We start from the raw sequence: 20,832 nt of genomic DNA on the forward strand, positions 1-20,832 counted from the left end.
AAATCTGACAACATTGTGAAAAATCAGGTTCTTGATAGCATGTGAGAATCTGAGAAAACAAAGTTAACTGCTGAAAAATTGAAATTTGTATACATTGGACAAAATAATCTATAGCTATACTTTGCTGGGAACAAATTTAATTATCTTCTTTTAGGGGGAAATAAATGGAAAGCTTCACTATGCACAACTGTGGACACTGAAGAACGCTGAGGAGCACAGGAAGGCTGTGACTAGTCCTAAAATATTGAAACATCTGAATTCTCCCACCACAATACTCTGAGTAGTGCTGCCCTGCTTATCCAAAATCAAACAAGGAACAGGTTTGACACCAGACAATGAGAACGGTTAAAGAAACAGAAAAAAGCTGAAGCCTTAACTCCTTAAGGTTCCTATCCCACCTCCATGGAAATACCAACTCCCTCCAAGTATTCTGCTACTTTCTCCTGCAGTTCTGTCCCGTTGTCCTTAAGTCACCACAGATCCTACACCAGAATCCACATTTCTTACCTTTATTTACTCTTCTCATTCTTCTAAAATGTTCTTTCTCTTTCAGGTGCTCCCCTGCATCCTGTGGCTGGTTTCAAAATATCTGTATCACCCAGCCAAATACATCAAGGAAACCCTCTGTAGGGGTATTCACTTGGGACCTCTCCTTGAGCGAGCCACCAATTTCCACAAAGTTCATAGCTGCTGAATGTATTTCAGACCTTGCCTTTCTGTCAAAATTCAAAACTTAATGAATGACTGAGCTGAACAAATGCCATGGGCAGGCAATGGTCATCCTCACAATGCTACGTTAAAAAAACCAAACAGGAAAGTTACATCAGTTAAATAAATAATTGAGAGGAATTCACTGATACCTGACTCCTGGATGATTCTGGTAGGAGACTAATGTAAGGTATTTGTTCAAGTAAATACAGAGGTATTCAAGGTTCTATCAAACGGGAACAAAAGACTTGTATATACCATAGGAGACACCTGCCCTGCAGCACTGTTTCAGAGCCAGTTACCACAGGAGGGGGAAAATACCCAAATTATAGAATCTACAGAACCTCCAAAGTCTCCTTCACATATCTTGTACTGACTCTGTCAGAAATGAGATACAGGCTTAGATGAGACAACAAGGAATAGGAATTTTCCCAGCTCCCTAGACAAGCAAAGTACTTGAAAATACAAGCAAAGATTTAGGTGAACCAGTACATTTATCTGATCAATTTGCAACTTGCATTTTTATTCCATGTACAGAATTCCACGTACAGAAAGTTTTTTTTCCCCTAGCACTTAAAAAGAGACATTCCTTCTTTCCCAGAAAGATTCATATGACTTCTAACAGACTGTCAACATTAGAGGCTAAAACCTCACCCACAAAACAATCAGTGCAGGGCAAACAGCAAAGCGTAGTTCCTTCAATGCCTTGACAGTATGTCCCCACCTAGGGGCCCATCACTTCAACGCCTGTGCCTGTTCCCCTGCCCTTCATACTTCAGAAGAAAGGCTGACGTGTCAGAAACTTGTCTGCTTTTTTATCAAGTATCTCAGCTACTACAATAATCATATTGTCCCTTTCTCCAAAGCATACCTCACTCGAAGAGATCTTAACTATAACTTCATACTGCCCAAATTATATGACAGTAAGTAAATCCAGATCATCTACAGTAAATCTAAGCCTATAAATCCAGAAATAAGAGTTGCATTCTTACCAGCATCACCCTAACACGTTTGTTCTTCTGATAGATGTTGACACAGATGCTTTATGATGATAACTTCTTTTTAGTTAGTTTCAAGGTGTATTTTTAAAGGAGACAAGCACAAATCTGTTGCATTCTTTAACTTTTATCTTTGTTATTTGTGGGTAATACACTGAAGTTTTGTACTCAGACTGTATAACTCTGTCTCCCTTCAGGTCTACAGGCGTCACTTGCACTGCTGGCATTGATAAGCCAGTTAAAAAAAAGGTGGCACTAAGATCATATCCATTGCATGGCAGTGAAATTAAATGCCTTTAATCAGTCAAGCTTCTTTAGAACAGATGAAATGAGATTTAAATTAGATTTAGGATTTGCAATTAAAAATATTTTGGTCTGTCAATCAAGCCTCACCCAATTAGTTAGCAACATATATATTTTATTTCTAGAAAACATATGCAAACGTTTCAAAACTAGGCGAACCAAAACTCTCTATACTGCCAGTTTTCTAACTGAAAGGGAGACTTTTAAAATCATTCAGAATATCTATACACTGAATTTTCTGAATTTTCAGAAACACTCAGGCTGGAGACCGTGTCACACAAGTCACAATGTACACAGATCCCTGGAAAAACCTGGTATTTTAAGAGTACAACTATTGGGAGGACTATTGAAAGCAACGTTGTCTAATTAAACAGCAGCGATCCGACAGAAATGCCTTCGCTATGGCTTCAGCCCCCAATGTTTAGAGAACCTCACGTGGAATGGTAACATAAATACAGGCAGCTCCACAGCGAGGATGAAGGGTTGTCAATACAGTGACATTAGCATGCACTTTTGATCTTCTCCAGCTAAACACTTAGTTTAATAAATTGAAACCATTTTACTGCTCTAAGTGGTAATATCAAGATATCGGATGAAGGGAATCCATAACAGAACGGTAATGAGGCTGCAGTATTGAATTTTCACCATTAAAATCCCCAGATAAGTTCTCAGTTTTCTGGACTTTTGATGGAAGGAAAAATCAGCCAGAAACCCCAGGTATAACCTACTGATTTCCTTTCACCAATCCCTTGGAAAGTACAGAAGTGATCGAACTGAGAAAAATGCCTTTATATGTAGCAGACTTGAGGTATCTAATATTTTTGCCTAAAGCTGTATGTTCAAGTCTTGACAGAGTGAATTGTTCATGCAAAGACATATCACCCTTTCCTCATCCGTGTAGGGCTTCTGCCACAGCATAATCACTGTCCATGCATGGACCCATGTTGTTCCACAGTTTCCATGTGCTGCACTGATGCTCTTTAGGGTCTGGCCGTTGTCTCTGAAGTTGGAGGTTTTCCAGAATCTGTCTGTACTGAGAATACTCTGTAGTAACCAACACAAAGTGTGCCAGAGGAACTTCTAACACTATGAAAATACTGTAGAGTTTGGTTAAAAGAATTAAAATTCTGTTATTTGTAATGTATTAGTTTGATTTTCCACTCACCTTCTTGAACTCAGAGCTCTTATATTTGATGGCAAGCAGCTTTTTCTATAATTTTCCCACTGTTTTTTCTACATTGTTTTTTAAACAGTCTTTCCTTTGCTCTTTCTTTTTGTATTTAACACAGAAAATACTTTTTTTTTCATGCAGGAGAAGAAAATACTCTTACTGTAACAATCAATATAATTATCCTGTTATCCTACACTTTGGTATTTACATTCCTCTCCAGAATTAATTCCAGTAACCTTTTTTGCCAAATCAACAGCTCTTACATCAAAGTGAAAGAAAGAGACCTTACTTACTTATTTTAAAATCAGATCTGTGTTGCCTGGTAGTGAAACTGAAGAACAGAGTAGGATCTTCATCACATTTTGGAAGGTGTTTTGACCTGCATGTTATTGCCAATGCTGTAAGTGTCAGTGCACAGGTGACAAAAATAGCAGCAATATCTTTTTATTGATACTGTATTCACTTTATCCCCCAATGTTAAATTTACAGCTCTCCCTAGAGAACTGATATCACATTCACATCCCCAGCATTCCAGATGTACAAGGACCACTCTAGAGCCAATACCAATCACACCATATGTTGGCCTGAAAAGCAGATAGCGCAGACAGGTCACCTTACCCTCTGACCTGGAGAATTAGAGTTTAATTATGAACACAGGCTCCACCTCCTTTGTTTTCAATTGTATGACAGCACAAAAGAGCTTATAAATATTCAGAAATTATCACTTTTACCTACTCTGCTTTCCCCTCACCCATCCCCCCTCCAATTCTTCTGATACTGATTCTTTTAGAAGTACAGAGAGATTTTAGTTCTGTCCCAAAGCTGTATCCTCTAGCTTTTGATCCAACAGCAGTGGCCATCTCCCAGAAAGCACTAGGTCACTTGTAAATGCCTTTTTTAAGTCAATTCTGTTTTATAATGCCCAAGGCAAACAGCAATCAAAGCAGCTTTCTCTACCTCTGTCCCATTATGCTAAAACCAGCTTGGTGAGAATGGAAGGCTTAAACTTCACATAATCTCAGCAAGCATACAGCAAAAAGAGATGAACTCAAAGAACACTAAAGGGTTCAGATCCCCGTGTCACTACTGATTTCCTGTAAAATGCCAGCTAATCACTAAGGTCCGTGACCAAAAACATATTTAAGCATCTTACATAGGTAGGAGACTTGCTACTGAAATCAATGGAAATATAAATATTTGCATATCTCTGTGAACCTGACCCTTTAGTCCTTCCATGTCCCATCTGTGAAATGAGGATAACATTAATTCTTTATCTCCCAGAGATAGAGAACACAAATACTGAAAATTAAAAGGTGCTCAGATTTTGCTCTAATATAAAAAACCAACTAACCAACCAAACAAACAAAAAACATTTTAAATGGGGGAAAGCCTTAAAATTGGGAAAGAGGGGGGATGGATATGCTCAATGATCTGTTAGCCTTCAGTGCAAACTTTCTAAATACCAAGGAAAGATTCTAACTTCACTTGTGCTTTTATCTTATTGCTGCTTTTCTGGAATATGCTGCCCTGATTCCCCCGCAGAGGCTGGCAGTATATGATACAGCAGATGCTGAACCTCTTAAGTCTTTGACAGTTAAGGTTTTTTTCATAAATTGTAACATTAAGCCCAAACACTCTGCTTCATGTTTATGCTGCCTCATTTAGATGAACCTGCTTCTTCAACAGGAACACAGAAGCAAAATAGTCAGACTAATTCCATTCTGCATTATTTGCCTGGCAACATGTTTTTTTGAGATCCTGCAACATTTTTGACATCTCTGAGAATAAGGGAGAGAGACCCTTAACACTCCTCCTCAGCACAAACTGTCTCCCATCCAGATGTGCCGCTCTGCTGTGGACAGCAGCAAATTAATTGATGCCACCTTCTCTATCACTTCTCCCAGCAGAGGGGAGGTAGAGCACATCCCCAGCAAGTTCTGTTCAGATGTGGGCTCTTCAAAATTTCATTGGGAAAAAAATTGATGGAAACACCTTTGAGAAGAGCACCTGTTACCAATTTATGCTTACTACAGGTAGCCAGCTTTATTGAGAGTTAGTGGGCAACCAAAAAAGTGTCTTAAAAAGGCATCTTGTGCAAAACCACACCCCTTAGCAATGACCACAAAGAGAATACAGGCAAGGAAGACACAGTTAGCCCAGATCCTGCTAAACCATTGTGGGATAGCATCTGTAGTACACTGGCCCACTTTTTCTGGCAGGTTCACAACACTGCTTTTCTGCTACTGCAGTGCTTCCAAAAAATTCATCCTAAACATCAGCCTTGTCACTGATTTCATAAGAAAGAAAAGAATACAGAAAAGGAAAAACAATCCAATTTCTTTGGTGTGGAAAAAAAATACATTTTTTTCCTAGAGTAATGAAAATTCACTACAGAACATTAAAAATGAAGCTCAATACCAGAGACAGCAATGGAAAATGGGGCCAACAGCAGTGTTTCAAGGCAGCCAGAATTTGATACTAATTAACAGCAATGTAAGAAATTAAAGGGTAAATGGACCTATTAGATTATCTACTAAGTATACTGTTCATAAAGAAACAGCTTTTCTAACATTCAAATGATGTATCATATGGCATAGTCAGTCTGAATCCCAAAGCTGTCCATCCTTAGAGGCTGTAGTGTTTCTTAGTGAAAAATAAGCCAAGACACAGATTTCAAGGCAGATGGAATGCAGCTTCCAGGAATTTAGTTTGCAAAAGATTAAGGGGCAAATAATTGGGTCCTTTCCACAGCTGGATCACAGTTAACCTTGGGCTGCCAAAACAGGATTTGGAATGGATCCATGGCAGATTCAGTTTTGCTCTTAACTTTCCTGTATTTTTCCTCATCATCATCATTTCAGTGAAATCAGCTCATCTGTTTCCCTGCCCAATCCAGAAGGGGCTGGTGTTTTTCTTTTCCATTAAAAGCACAAACATATGATGTATGAAAAATTCATAATGAGAATCAGTGGTGATACAGCCAAAGGAAGGATCCAGAAGATACAGTGGAAATATCTGTGTGATATCCCAAGAAGCGATGCTGGGACAGTGGCCCAATGGTCTGTTACTGTGAAAACCTAGAGCAAGTCTCCTATGAAACATGTTCCTACTGTGAAAATCGCCCCTTACAAACCTTCAAGAAACTAGTTAGTTTAATTTATTAAGAAAACCAATCTTTACTCCTGATAGGCATAAAAAAACCCCATTAGGATAAAAATACTAGATCCAGGTTTCATTTATGTCATACTGCAGTAATTACAATTAAGGAGAAAGTGTCCTCTGGTGTAGCAGGCAGAGGAGTAGCTCTGCTTGGGCTCTGGCACCAGTGCAATGTTTGTCCTTGGAAATGCAGAACTTTTTCCAGCTGTGACTCTACTTTAGAATAATTCAGGTTCCTTTGAGGGATGCCAAGAGGTTGTTCACAATGAACTTTGGAAGCCCTGGCCAAAAGAGGAAACTATTAACTATTTTAGTAGTTATTTTAATGAAAAACAGAACAGCCATCCCAAAAATGTGCTGTGTCATTTTCTTGAGAGGACTCAAGAATCACTATGAATAACAAGGATTTTTTGCTTGAGGAAAGACAGTATTCCAAAAAAATGTTACTAATATTCAGAGACTGAATTTCAGAGACTGATTATCATTGCCCTATAAAGCACTTTTAAGGGAACCCTGTGCTGACAAGATATAATTATTGTTCATCTTTCCTCCTATTTCATCACATCATGGCTTCTTTGCTTTAACGGCAGTTTTTAGTTGCATCTATGCATTACAAGTAGTTTTTCCTTAATAAAATACAAAAATTGTGAAGTCCTTAAAAAATCTGAGTTTCAGAAGTGATACAAGGGCAAAGCTTATTCTATACTTGCTCAGTGTCTTATACGTCTTCATTCTGTCCCTAAGTATCTGCTACCATTCACTGTCAGAGGAGGATGTTCAGCTGCATGAATCACCTAAGTGAGCTAACACTGCACTTCATCATTTAACAGCCCAGGACAGAGGGTTTTTACACCTATCCAGACTTGTTAGCTGGCTAAACCAGATAATTGCTTCTGGACCTTTTATTTCAGTCTGCAGAAATATGTTAGCAGACCTAATGGCTTAACAGGGAAGAGCACAATAAATGTAAACATTTGTTTACATGTTTACATTTGTTTACAAAACCCTAATGGTATTTTGTTGCAATGGGGTAATGTCAATAAAAGCTTGTGGATATAAATATGCTGCTAGCAAGAATTTCTCTTGCTTCTTTCCAATCCCGTGAGATATTTTTCTCTCTCAGGGAAGATAATAGTAGAGTTCTATGAGCTATGAACACCTGCGACATTGCAAACCTTTGTTTATAGTACAGTAGGAAAATATTTTGACAATGGATGTTTTAGGATTTTAGCCCATCACCCCAAGGGGTGGCTGATCCTTTGATCAGTTAGACTATGAAGAAGAAAGTCTATAAAAGAGTTGTAAAATAATTAAATAAATCAATCTTGCTGCACAATTCCTGCCTGCTGGATCTCTCTTCTTCTCCCTACCACTGCGGGATACTGCGATATTAGCTTACTTCAGACGAGGCTCATCTGCAACCAAAAAAAAGCCAGCTACGTGATGGGACTGTGCTTTTTGCATCTTCCAGGTATCATCTGACAAAGTCTTTCCCTGACGTGGCCAATACATAAAACCAAGTTGGATTCTCTTCTGAACCCCATAGGGAAGCCAAAGAGAAATGAGTCACTCAAGGAACTCAAAGACTCCCTTTGAAGAACCCTACTGCAGGTCAAGTTCACAATGCTCAACATTAGAAATGCTGGATGTAATGCAGGACAATTGAAGGAAACAGCCAAAGTTCAAAGACCCTTTGTAACAATGCAAATAGATACAGAGGTTAATGAAAATAATTACTGAGGTTGAGAACGAAATTTTCACAGTCTTAAAGCTACAACTTGCAAACTAATTCCTGGCACAAAGAGCCATGTAACCTCAACTGGTGTGGTGTGAGACCAATCCTGATGGAATGAACACACAAAGCTCACTCACTGTACTGGCCGAACTACAGTAAAACCCCTGATAAAATGTAGCTTCCTCACAACATACAGCAGCCTGCAAACGTACAAGCACCCTGCAATGATTGACTTTTATTGCCTAACTAACTCAATAAAACAAAGCTGAGCAATTCTGCAGCCTGGAAATGAAGGATGTACTGTAATTTGATCTAAAGTTCCTTAAATCTCATATTTATACAAGCTGCAGCAGGCATTTCATGACTTGTAAAGAATGTAAATATCACTTGTGCAAAAACAGACCATGCTTAATATGAAAACTAAATCTAGAAATACTGAACTTAAATCCATTAATCAGCCCCCTAGCAAAGCAGGTAAGCAGACCCTTGATTATTCTCTATATACCTGTGATTCAACTCCAGATCAGTAATTTTTCTTTCAAAAATTGATGCAGACACCTGATGAATCCTCCACAAATTGAAAGAGCACATGTAAAATGTAAAATTCATTATTCAGGGTATAGAGTAACACAGCAAGCACCACCAGGACGGAAATGCTAAGTCCACACTACCATTTATAACAGGGATAATAGCCTCAGGATATTTTTTCTCCATCTCAGAACTGGTGACACTACTCTCAGGGCTCCTGCATTTTGTTTAAATTCTGCTTTGTGGGATTCAAAGTCCTGCAGTGACAAAATCAATACGCATGCTCCACCTGCTGCTTGCTCTTCATTGCACCACTAAAGTTGTAGCATCTATACAGTGAGGGATGTTTTGGAAACTCCTATAAAAAGTTATAAATGCTCTGACCCATATGGAAGGTTTCACTGGGTTTCTGATATCATACCTGATTTTCATATCTGGAATTACCTGTAAAAGCAACTTAACAACTTACCTAAGTACACTGTCATAGGACACAGAGTCAGCTAGCCAGACCTTTTAGTAGATACATATGGTAAATTATTTATGAAGGAGAAAATTTTTAAAGGTAAATTAGTTTTTTTAAAAATCTGTAAAAATTGATAAAATAATACCTGTGCAAAATAAATAAAGAAAAACCATTGCACTTCTACCTTGTCCTTAATGCAAACAGTGTCTACGCCATTAGTCTTTGGAAGCATAATAGTAAAAATCCATATTGACTTGATAATATTTTGCTTTTCAGAAAAAAACATTGTTACACTTCTTCAAGAAGTTTCATATTAAATGAAGAGCTTGTTGGCCTATTGCTCAGCCACCTAGGAAGGAAATGAGAGACTCTTAATTGTGGCCCTTTGATCTCTCAAGCCCTAGGTGGTCATACCATTGCAAAATTTGGGAACAGGCAGTTCACCTAACCCTTCCAGTGTCTTAGCACACATCCTCCAGGAAATAAGGACATTTTTTTCAGGCTTGTTTTGATTACAGCATCCTAGACTTGAACTTCTGAGTATTTTTCTTCTATTTGTCTTGACTCCTTGAAAAAGAAAAATTAAGAGGAACATCTTAAAATACTCCTGTATGACAAAAGTAGAACATCAATGTCATTTCCTTCTCAGTATCACCCACCCTCAGCTGCATCTTGCTCAGTGAAACAGCAGGGAGGTGAGAGCATCTAAAATGGCAGGTTTTATTATAAAAATTGATGCTTTCCATAGCCTTACCAAAGAATGACTAGCATAGAAAAAGAGATACATGCTGCATTTTTAAATTAATGAAACAGTACTAAATAAAGACATTCCAGACCCACTTTCTTTTTAAGAGGGAAAATACTGCAGTTTGACTATTTCAACAGATCTGCTTCTACAGCACTTACATGAAAATTATAAAGATAGAATAGCCTTTTCTCCTCATGAAAAATAATATTACACCATGGTCACTAAAATATAAAAGACATGCAAACAGGTATATCTTGTCCCTAGTTCAAAAAAAGTGGTGAAGTACAAAAATAAGTGTTATTACAAGATCACAAGAATGTTCTCAAGGCTAAAAGCAGAAATATCTTCTAGTGGAGATGAGTTCATACCATCAGTTGTGAGGCAAGGACCTGTACCATGATCTGTCCAACTGAAGTTCAAGCCAAAACCAGGATCTATTCTAGCATAAGTTGAACAAAGAAGTTTATGCCAAAATAACACAGCAGGATTAGAAACTGCCTGAGCCCCTGCTATTCAACAAAGGTCAGAATCTGAGCACTGCTTAGTTTATGCTGCTACATGGATAATTGATGAGTGCCCAGAGGATTTCAGAAAAATAATTAAAATGTTGCAAGATCAAGGGCCAGGGCAAACTGCAGCAAAGTTGATTTTTTTTTCAGTGATCCTGGCACTGGGAATTTGAAGTTGTTTCTCAGGTTCTGTTCAGTCTGAATAGGACTATTAAAACTGTACCCGGAAGCTACTTATCCTTAGAGTACAAGTGAATTCCTCTAAACACCTCTCCACAGGGCCTGGAACATGGCTGAACTTAAATACTGCATTCAGTGAGACACAAAGGACCAAATTTACGTGACTAAATGAAAGACAGAGGTAATCAGCCAGGGACTCACCAGTCAATGGACAGAAAAAGCAATATGGTCAGTGAAATCAAGAATATGATTCATTTCATCCTACAATTGTCTGAATTGACACCTTTTCAGGCACCCTAAAAGCACCTGTTTCTCTACTGTTTATAAAGAGCCCCAGGAGAGAGAGGCTGCAGACGCCTGTCTGTGTGAGCTGAGGCCATCCACACCAGGGGAGCTCACAGTTTGGGTTCAGCACCTGCAGAGTCAAGCCAGAGTGGCAAAGTGCTCCATGAACCATCTTAGAAGTTACTGTCATTAAGAAGGGGATGAGATGTGGCAGGGAAAATGGAATGGGATGTGGTGGGGGAAGTGGGATGGAAAGTGAAGACGTGGAAGATCAACAGTTTTCAAAATTTACAACTCCTTAAGTATTTATATTGAGTCAAGCTGGCCCCCATAGAACAAATGTAAGCCTGCTTTCTACAAAGTTGCTAAGAGCAATTGAAAGAACATCTCCATCCATTTAACATCTGCTGGAATTACCAGCATGTAGATCATCTGCCTACACATTGAGCAAGCTGGCATAAGGGAAAAGATCTACTTCCTTAACTGAAAAAGTAGGCTCTGTGCCACAGCTTTCTGCAATGATTAGCTGCTGGCCTAAGAATATGACGGGAATGTCATGCCTTCCCAAAGTTTAAAAAAAAAAATTAGTCACAGGGAACATGGGATGAGGTGAAAGATTACAGAAGAAAAGTAAAGACCAGGCCAACACAGAGAAGAGCAAAGCTGCACATCTTTTTCAGTCACCATACCTTGGGGAGAAAAATAGAGTGGATTTTACAAACAATGAACCACTAGCCTTAGAACCAATGTTTGTATGTTGACATATTTTTATATATTAATTTTCACACTGAAGGAATGTCTTTAAGACACCCCAGTATGATGCCAATAATGCTTTACTGTCAATGGTAGGCTGAGCCTTCAAATAGATTTTTTATCCTAATGCAGGAAAGAAATCTGTTGGTTCCTAAAGGAGATGAATGCAGTAGTAAAGATAAAACAATAAAATTATTCAGGAATATTTCAGCAGAACAGGTAAGTGACCAATTTAATCTAAAATCTTATCAAAACATGAAGTGGGATTTCTTATATACTAAGTGCCAAAGTTGAGCACTTAATTAGACTGTCAAATCTGGGAGGACCAGAAGCAGATTAAACTTTGGATACTTACACACAGTGATCAGACACTGCAGTGCAAAGGAAAGATTAGATGATCATAACTAATCTAAATTTTAATTAAAATTTAAAAGCACTTTAAAAACTTTAAAAGGTTTTGCACTGCCCACAGGGGAGGAAAAACTGAGGTACGACAAGATGGGTTCAACTCTATTTTTCTCATTTCTGAATTGAATTTGGTATCCAGTCTTTCTAAGGTTATTTTCAGCTTAAAGAAAATTCTCTCCATTTAAGTAACTACCACTGAGGGCCACATCCCATTTTTATTTTTTGACTGGTGGAATTACCTCACAGGTTAATAAGATGGGTAGTAAGAAATTTTCCATGTTGATGAACATTTTAATTTTAAATTTAAATTTAGTGTCTTGATTTCTGAGCATTGACTGCCCTCTGCTCAAGCTTGCAGGCAATGCCAGAACAAAGTTCACTTTGATGGCAGAAAAGGGAAGGATATTGTACCATTGTCTCTCCCACATATATGCAAAAACATGCTAATATTCAGTCTTGCAGTTTTCAATAAAGGGTGTTGATGATGCTAGAGCCATCATAACCCAAACACAAGATAATGTATTTTCATTCCTACGTAGGGCTGATTGACTTATTTATTATGATTTCATTCGGTGGAGAGTTTAACCCTCCTTCTATTTAGAAATTGTTTGCAATTAATTTCTGACTTTTTTTTTTAATGGAGTTTTATGGTGAATGATTTTTAACTTAATGAATTTTTTAATCTCTATTTCTTTTTCTGCTGAGAGCAGCCTGGCCTAAGTCACATAGAACTGACCTTACCAAATACTTTCAGTGCATGACAATACTCATTACAGTTAGGATATATAGAGAACTTTTTCTGAAATGAGAATAAATATAATCAGTCTATCAGCTTATAAATTTATGGATGATGAGTATCAAATACATTTGAAGACTCTAAATATGACTAATTAAAGAGGAATCATCCAAACTTTTAAAACTTGCCTTTTACACAGCTGATCAAATGGGAAGACTGGAATTCTACAGAGAACAGACCTTTTATCACAGAGAGTTGCAAAGAGAAAAGGTATGTGAGTGAACAAAATAACTGACCTTTTGACCATACAGTGTTTTGAATTAGGAGGGGGTTTTACCCAGTTTTGGAGTATTGGCTGGTATTAAATCCTTCCAACATCTTGAATGTGACTATGAGCTGGATGCCTGCTAAAACCTAATAACTATAAAAAAAAATGAAAACCTCAATGTTTAACACTATATTAAATGTCACTAACTACAAAATTATCAGAAGTGAACATAGTTTACTGGAACATAATTTACTGAACATAATTTACCTGGAAAGACTTGAAACTCAGCAGAAATTAGAAAAAGCTGAGCTGGAATGCTGAAGTCTTTTCATTTCATTACTCTCTCTACTGAAGAAGGGATGAAGAGACATCTAAAGACTCAACACAGCTTTCTAGGAATGTATCAAACAACTAGAGGATGCTCAGGCAGGAATTTTAGCTCTCCAAAAGAGCCACATAAAAATAAAAAGAACAAAAACATTAAGTTTCTAAAATACCACAGACTCAGGAGACTTACACTTTCTCTCCAGGTCAGAGGTTTTGCATTGTTGAGTAGCTCACAGGTAAAATAAGCAAAAGAAACTCAATTATCTCACCATGTTAAAGAAATGTGAGAATACAGCACATGAGGAACACCTCACAAAGAACACCTCAAACTGGAGTAAAAGAAAAAAACATAGTTTAATAGCTATATGCATGACATATGCCAAGTCAGCAGGAAGAACATTCAATGCCTTCCTAAAAGATTGGAGATACTTTAGCTAAAAAATGCAGTGCAGTTCTGTGCAATTTTTAATTAGAAACCAGACAACTATAGGAATAAAGACTAAACATGGAGGAAAGTCCTTTTTTGCCATTTTAAGACTGGGAGAAGCTGCAAAGAAAAACTGAGTAGTGGAAAGTGTTGGAAGTATACTACAATTTTATTATCATGAACTGCTTCATCCTTCCATGACCATACACATAAGTACAGGCAAAACAACACAGAAGGGGAAGCTTGAAATGTAGTGAGTATGTGCTAAGAATCAGCATTAAAAAAGCAAAAGTAGGATTTAAAAAGAGATTTAACATTACTCAGCCTTTTCAGGAACTTGCTGCATTTGTCAGAAGCACTGTGCCACAGCCATGTCGTAAAGAATGCAAACACCTTAAGTGGAAAATAAAAAGTCACCAACATATTTTATATATTTACTTTTTTTTTTGAACTTTTTTTTACAGAGAAGGGAAAAAAGAACTTTTGTGGGAATTCACACTTATTCACACTTGTTACTAAAACAAAGTAAAGCTACAATCTTATCACAATTTCGTAAGGGACACAATCTACTCACTGAGGTTTTGTATTAATAAATTAAAATCATGAATTTGAGAAATACGCCTAAAAGTTTCAGAGTTTAGAGTACCTATTAACAAACTGAAAAAACATGTCAAACACTGAGTGTCATTAAGAATTGATGTCTTAAAAGAACATGAGGCCACATAGATAGAGATTAGAACTGTAAAGAAATGCAATGCATATAGAAATAGAAAAGGAAAATATTCCCTAGTAATAAACAAGTCATGAAGAAAGCACTGGTAGTGCAATGATAAAAAAAACAGCCTTATGTTGAATATGTAAATGGCCTATAATTACAGATTAATGGTACAAAATGGCATAATTAGTTTGGATATGCTATATTGTTATTCACACTTTCCAAAAGTGGTGTTACTAGAGAATATAGCAGCTAAGGAAGTAATCTCATGCTTGAATTGAGACTTGCTGACATTCCAAGTGTGGGAACAACTGATAATGAACAGCAATTTGATTGATGCATTTTCAAGTGTGTCTTAAAAACATATTATGCACTTATATCACTTCAAGCCTGGTGTTTGCCTGGCCCAATGGTCCTGTGGAAGGGGTTAATTTTTTAAGTTACCTAAGAGGATAAGAATGAAGTTCAGAGCTGCCTGTGACATGATTAACAAGGGAACACATACATGAACATCCCAAATACAAAGACTTTCAACAGCTGAACTGCTGCTCAATCCAATGCTGAGAACCATCCAGAGGATGCCTGTTGAGCTTGTTCAGGAAAGTCCAGCAGGAAAAAGAAGAGGCATCTGCAGCTTCTTCCACAGAAGGAAGAAACAGAGACAGTCCCCAGTTTTCAAAGACCAGAAAGAGAACAAATTGTGAAAGACATGGAAAAGACAAAACATTAATGCAGAGGTTAAAATCCATGAGGTGCCACACAGATCTTCAAAATTAAGGAATCAAGGCAGGAATTGATCAGCAGCCTTAGTTATTTGCATTATAGTGTAATTAATTTCTAAGTTTCCTTTGGAAGAAGAGCTGTAAAGTTACCTGGGCCACAAAGACTTTAATACATCCTGATCCCAGTTGGCAATTGTCACTGCTAGTTGATAGAAACATGACACAAAGGAGACATGCAGACCTTTTCTCCTTTCTATCAAACATACTGATGTGTTATTTTATCAAAAACACAAGTAAAAGCTGTGATTGAACATTCTTTTTAAACAAGGGGAACCTGGTGCTATCAGGATGACAAACATGTCTTCCAAGAAAAGAAAGATTCAAATGATGCAAAATCAAAAGGCTTTACACAATGGTGTTGTGGATGCAGATAAAACACTATATATATTAAAAAAATCTGTCCTCTGTACTGTTTAATATCTCTCCCAGGATACATGGAATCTGTTTCACTCCTATAATAATTTTTTTTAATTCCAATGCATTCTTCATAAATACTAATTTCCTGAAAAGAACATTTTTCACAAATATATTATATGGCATCTGATGAGTAAATGCCATGTCAGATTATGTCTGGTAAGCAGAGAAGCCATATAAAGAACCAAACAGAAAAAAAAATAAAATATGTGGGTTTTGGTTCTGTGCTGTGTAACACATGGGTGCTCAAAACAGGATCTACTGCTCTATACATAAACCTTTTTGCTTTTTCTGAAACACGTTATTTTCTGAACTTTCATTTATGTCTTTGAAGACCAAAAAATGTCAGTGGCGTTTCAGCACTTAACAAAGGCAGGAATGTTTTGCAACCTTTTCAGCACGTTTTTGTCCACTGAGCCAAAAAGTTAAGGCAGCATGACATTGATACCAGGAGAAGGTGAGTAGGTCCAGTCCCAGCTGAGTTCCTCTGGTGTAGCTCATCATGGGACTTATGCTTCAATTGTTGGCTTCTGCAGCCATCTAGGAGAAGAATTTGCTGCACAGACAGATGTCTGGAACAGGCTGATGCCCAGGAAATTAGATGTAAACACACTGCTCTCTGTCAAAAGAGTTTGCCTTCATTTATATCAATATTTCAATTTAAAGAAAAACCTGCATTCTCCTACCTCTCTGGGTTTCAGTTTCCTGTATTCCTCCATAATGATGTGATAATCACCTCACAAATATGTGCAAGAACTGCATTATTCCTTTTAAGTTTATTTCAAAAATGAGCTTATAAAGGCTTACTTTCAATTCTCACCTTTCTTGGAGCAGAAACTTGTACTTTTTCTTGAAAAATAGTCCTGACTGAAAGAGATATTTAGCAACCCTTTCGTAATTCGCAAGCTATATGTGACAAGTCACATTCATTTCAATTTTCAAGTTAACTGATTGTAAATCATTTCAGTTTTTTAAACAAGTTTGCTGTAAGAGTATAAAATTATTTCTAGCAAAGTTATATTAATCACCTTACACTTAACTGGTTAGAATTAATTTAAGACAGATAATTTTTTCTCCCTGTCAAGAGCTTCTTGGATTGCAAAGAAAGCAAATAAGAGGGGAAAAGTACTATTTTTTCAAATAGTCTGTAAATATGTTGCCTATTTCCACAGCCCATTAATCTCTCCAAAATTTCTTGCTGACTTAAGCTACATGAATTTAAAAGCATATCCTACTCTCTTTGGTTCTCTTAATGTTACTGTTGATATCTGAATATCTTAAGCAGGACTTCGTAACTGTGAAACAAACTGCTTTCTTTGAAACTATCATTTCGAACAAGGTGTTATTGCAAAAATTAAGTAGCAGCAAGCATACTGAGGAATTATTTAGAAATTACTCCAGCTCACATAAAAATAATATATATATATATATAACTGATCTGTTTTTCAAACAGTCACACTGCACATTTCCTGCAGTAAAGTGAAAATTTAAGTAATTCAGTTATATTTTGAGTAAAACAGAAAACAGAAGCTGAAATACTGATTATTAGTCTAACATACTTTGTTTCTAATACACAGTGTCCTGTCAAGCTGTGCTAAAAACAGTGTCCACAGAGCATAACAGCAAACACAAAAACACGACTTCCAGCTCAGGAGAACCACATGACACCAAGGACACAACACTGAGAAGGTACAAACACTGCAAAATGCTTCTCTGTGCTTAGACTCGTCTTACATTTTTTTTCCTAAACATACAGTGCCCTCTCCCAGAAGCAGAATCCTAAGTCAGATGGGCGTTTGTTGTGACCCTGAGCAAATCCCCTTGTTCTGATGTTTTTAAGGAAGTGTGTCCTTCACCCTCCACCTTTGAGCTCCTGTCAGGGAATGCTCATTGCTGTGGCAGCTGCATGTTCACAGACTTAGTACCACTTTATCATGGTACTATTCTAATCACTGGTGAGAAATCACTCCATGAAACACATGTAAATGCCTTTTGGAGTATGCAAGTAGAAAAATACTACTGTTCTCCTTTATCATTGCTTCTGGTGCTATTTCAAGTACTATTTATGCTTCATGCTTGAGTTATAATGTCCCCTGCTTAGATCTCCTATCTCATTTTCCAGAGCTGTAGTTTACAGGTCAATAATCTATGTGGAACTGTTTCCACAATCTTGTTAAGAGTCTTATTTTAGTGAATACTTTGCCTTTACATTGCCTGACTATTGTCAGGACAAGAAGAAAACAAAAAATTTTATAATTAATTTAATGCACTTAAGTAAAAAAAAAAGTATTTTCTGCATTTTAGCTCAAACCAGGAAATGCACGTGTCATTTGTCATTCTTGTATACTCCAAAAAGTATCTTCTTCTAAGCTGGACAAGAGGATGCAGAAGACCAACCTCAGCGATGAGTATTTCCCTTTCCTTCAGGCACTACTCATTCACCCCTCTATGCTGAATCTTCCTTTACATCCCTTTTCAACTGATTCAGTCCCATCCATACAGCATCCTTTTGACTGCCCTGTTTATTAGACAATGAGAAATGTTTCAATTCCTCACAAATTATTATAAATTATAATATATAGCACCACCAGCTTCAGAAAGTGATTCGTCATGTTTCAGCAACTGTGAGAAGGGTTTTCCTCATATAGACAGTCCCATTTATAAACACTGGACCTTCAGAAAATCTTCATGAGGGTTTGACTGACTCAAGGACAGAGGGAGTGCAAATGACATGAGCAAGGGTATTTGAATGCTAACAGATCATTTTTTGTAGGGAACTATCTAATATTCCAAGGCATTCATTTCTATCATCAATCTACCAGTAGATAGTGTAGACAAAGATAGACTCAATGTGTAAAGAAGACATAAAAACTGTATCATTATGAAACCTGAATTCAATTTTAGTCAAAGTCCTTTATTAAACAGATTATCATCAGATGTGTCACTCATCTAAGCCTCTGTTCTATTCTTCCTCACTGTAGTAAACATTTTGAGTTGGCAGAGTCACAAATCCTATTTGCTATTTACTTCACATTGTCCTTTGTTTTATACATCTCACCACACACTCTTCTATTTGGACCATGATTAAAACACAGGCACCACTTACTTACACGCAATCAGCAAATAGGGATGAAAGAGAATGTACATTTGACAAGGTTTTATACAGGTTTGGGGTTTTTTTTTTATAATCCTATGAAAATAAATGTCAACAGACTATTGTCTGGGTTGGGGAGGGAAAGGAAGATCTTATTAATTCTTCAGGGAGACATCAGGAAGGAAACAAAACAGACAAACCAAATCACATTAGGAAAATAAATAAATAAGAACCTAGAAGACCTCTCAAATTAATTGCCCTCAGAATATCTCATCCTTAACTGTACATACATCTAATAAAGCATAGGCATTACTGAAATTTTTATGAATCCTGAGACCTACTATGCAGTCTTTCAAGAGAACACTGTCCTGCTGTTTACAAAAAGAAGAGAATAGATGCCGTCCCCTATCCTTTCCAGGGAAGGTGGGCACCACCAAGGTGAGCTAGACAGCAGTCTTTTGGAGATGACAAGAATGGCGTATCACATAAATAAAGGAAATAAGACCTCTGAAAAAAATTAAACCCTTTCTGATGGTTGCCTGAAATATTTGTGTGGTCTTGACAATGTTTTTCCTATATTTACTGCAGAAATGGTCATCCCATTTTGCACACCGTGTGCAGAAAAACAATATTAACCATGCAAGTGACCACTGCAGCCAGAAAACATGACCCAAGGGCTGGATGTGTTACATCCAATAGCACCAGCAGGCAGCAGAGTCTTGTCTGAGCAACCTTATGTTAGTAATCCATCAATATCATAGTATTGATTCTACTCCTTCCGTATTTCTGTCCCCACTAAACAAAATTTGCAAGATACTAAGAGTAAAAAGAAAAAAAAAGTGATTTTATCACATCAATGATTTGAGCAAGAGCATTCCAGCATTCTGTTATGTTTCATAGATGTATTTAAGATTCTCTTTACTGGGATACCTACATGCCACAAAAACAGTTTGAAAAAGTTTTTTATCAGTTCCAATACACACATTTGTGTATGCACCTCTAAATGTCACTAGGAAAACAGATAAAAGCAAAAGTCCTTTATTTTCCAACATGGTTTCAATCTGTGTGTTCTTCGTCATTTTCTTGCTATAAAAAAGTATGAGACAAGACCAAATTTCAATGTCCAAGTTTTCTTAAAAGAAGCATACTACAGTTTCCTGCAACAAAAACAGTTAAATCCAAGGAGGTGGGTTGTGGATAAACCCACCTCCTAGGAACGTCCTAGGAAGGGTTGGTTTATTGATCAGAGGAGCACTCAGTAGGGGGAGGTCACAGAAATTCCATTGAACTAACCAAAATCTTGTGGTAAGCAGGGAGATGGAGGCAGGTAAGGATCCTTTGAGATGGCCTGGGGTATCCCATCCCCCTCTGCATGTTCCCTTCAGAAGGACATCAGTTTCCTGCAGGTCTCTTACTTACCTCTGACATCCTCATAGAGAAAGCTTTACATAGGACACCTGACCTATATTCAAGCAATGTAAATGACTGCTGCCTGTCCATGTGTGCATGATCCCTTTAGGTATCAATTTAGGTGACTTAATGTGATGAATGTGTCCCCTCCTGCCTTCCTCACTATATTCAAACAGAGCCCAGATACAAGTTTTTTCACTCATACAATGTTGCCTTGACAACAGAGTATTTTCATAACTTCGCTTGCATTACTTAGCCTCTAGAAAATGACAAGTAAAAGAGCCACAAGTACTATTCACATGTTACTGTTAATCAGCCAGGAGCTACTACAATCAAGTTTTGCTGAGTTTGTCTCACTTGGATGGGCTGCTGGACAGCAAATAAATCCCTGGAAAATTTTTAAATGCTCTAAATGAGTGGTGTCCAAACTAGAAGTCCAGTCTCCAAGTAGAGTCCCAAATTACTGAGAAACCGATTTTTTCTCATGATTAAATTAGCATCGTGATAATACAATATTACTACTTGGCTATCAAGATTGTGACTGGAAAGCATTTAGGTACAAACATCCACACAGATGATGCAAGTGCAAAATTAAACATTCCAGAAATATTCTTGGAACAATTTGGATCACAAATATCTAAGTCCTGTGGGTGTCTACAAGAGATGTTTATTTCATGTATTAGTATTTAAAAGGTTTGTTCACCTTACTGG

The 20,832-nt window shown here is 37.3% G+C and overlaps 1 protein-coding gene across 4 annotated transcripts in view; it reads right to left on the reverse strand.

The window, feature by feature from the left end:
• PTPRN2 (protein tyrosine phosphatase receptor type N2) overlaps positions 1-20,832 on the reverse strand; it is a 659,325-nt gene that overhangs the window by 472,075 nt on the left and 166,418 nt on the right. The gene's annotated exons all lie outside the window — the stretch shown is intronic.

This window comes from Corvus moneduloides, chromosome 1 (assembly GCF_009650955.1).
Source record: "Corvus moneduloides isolate bCorMon1 chromosome 1, bCorMon1.pri, whole genome shotgun sequence".
Classification (NCBI taxonomy): Eukaryota; Metazoa; Chordata; class Aves; order Passeriformes; family Corvidae; genus Corvus; species Corvus moneduloides.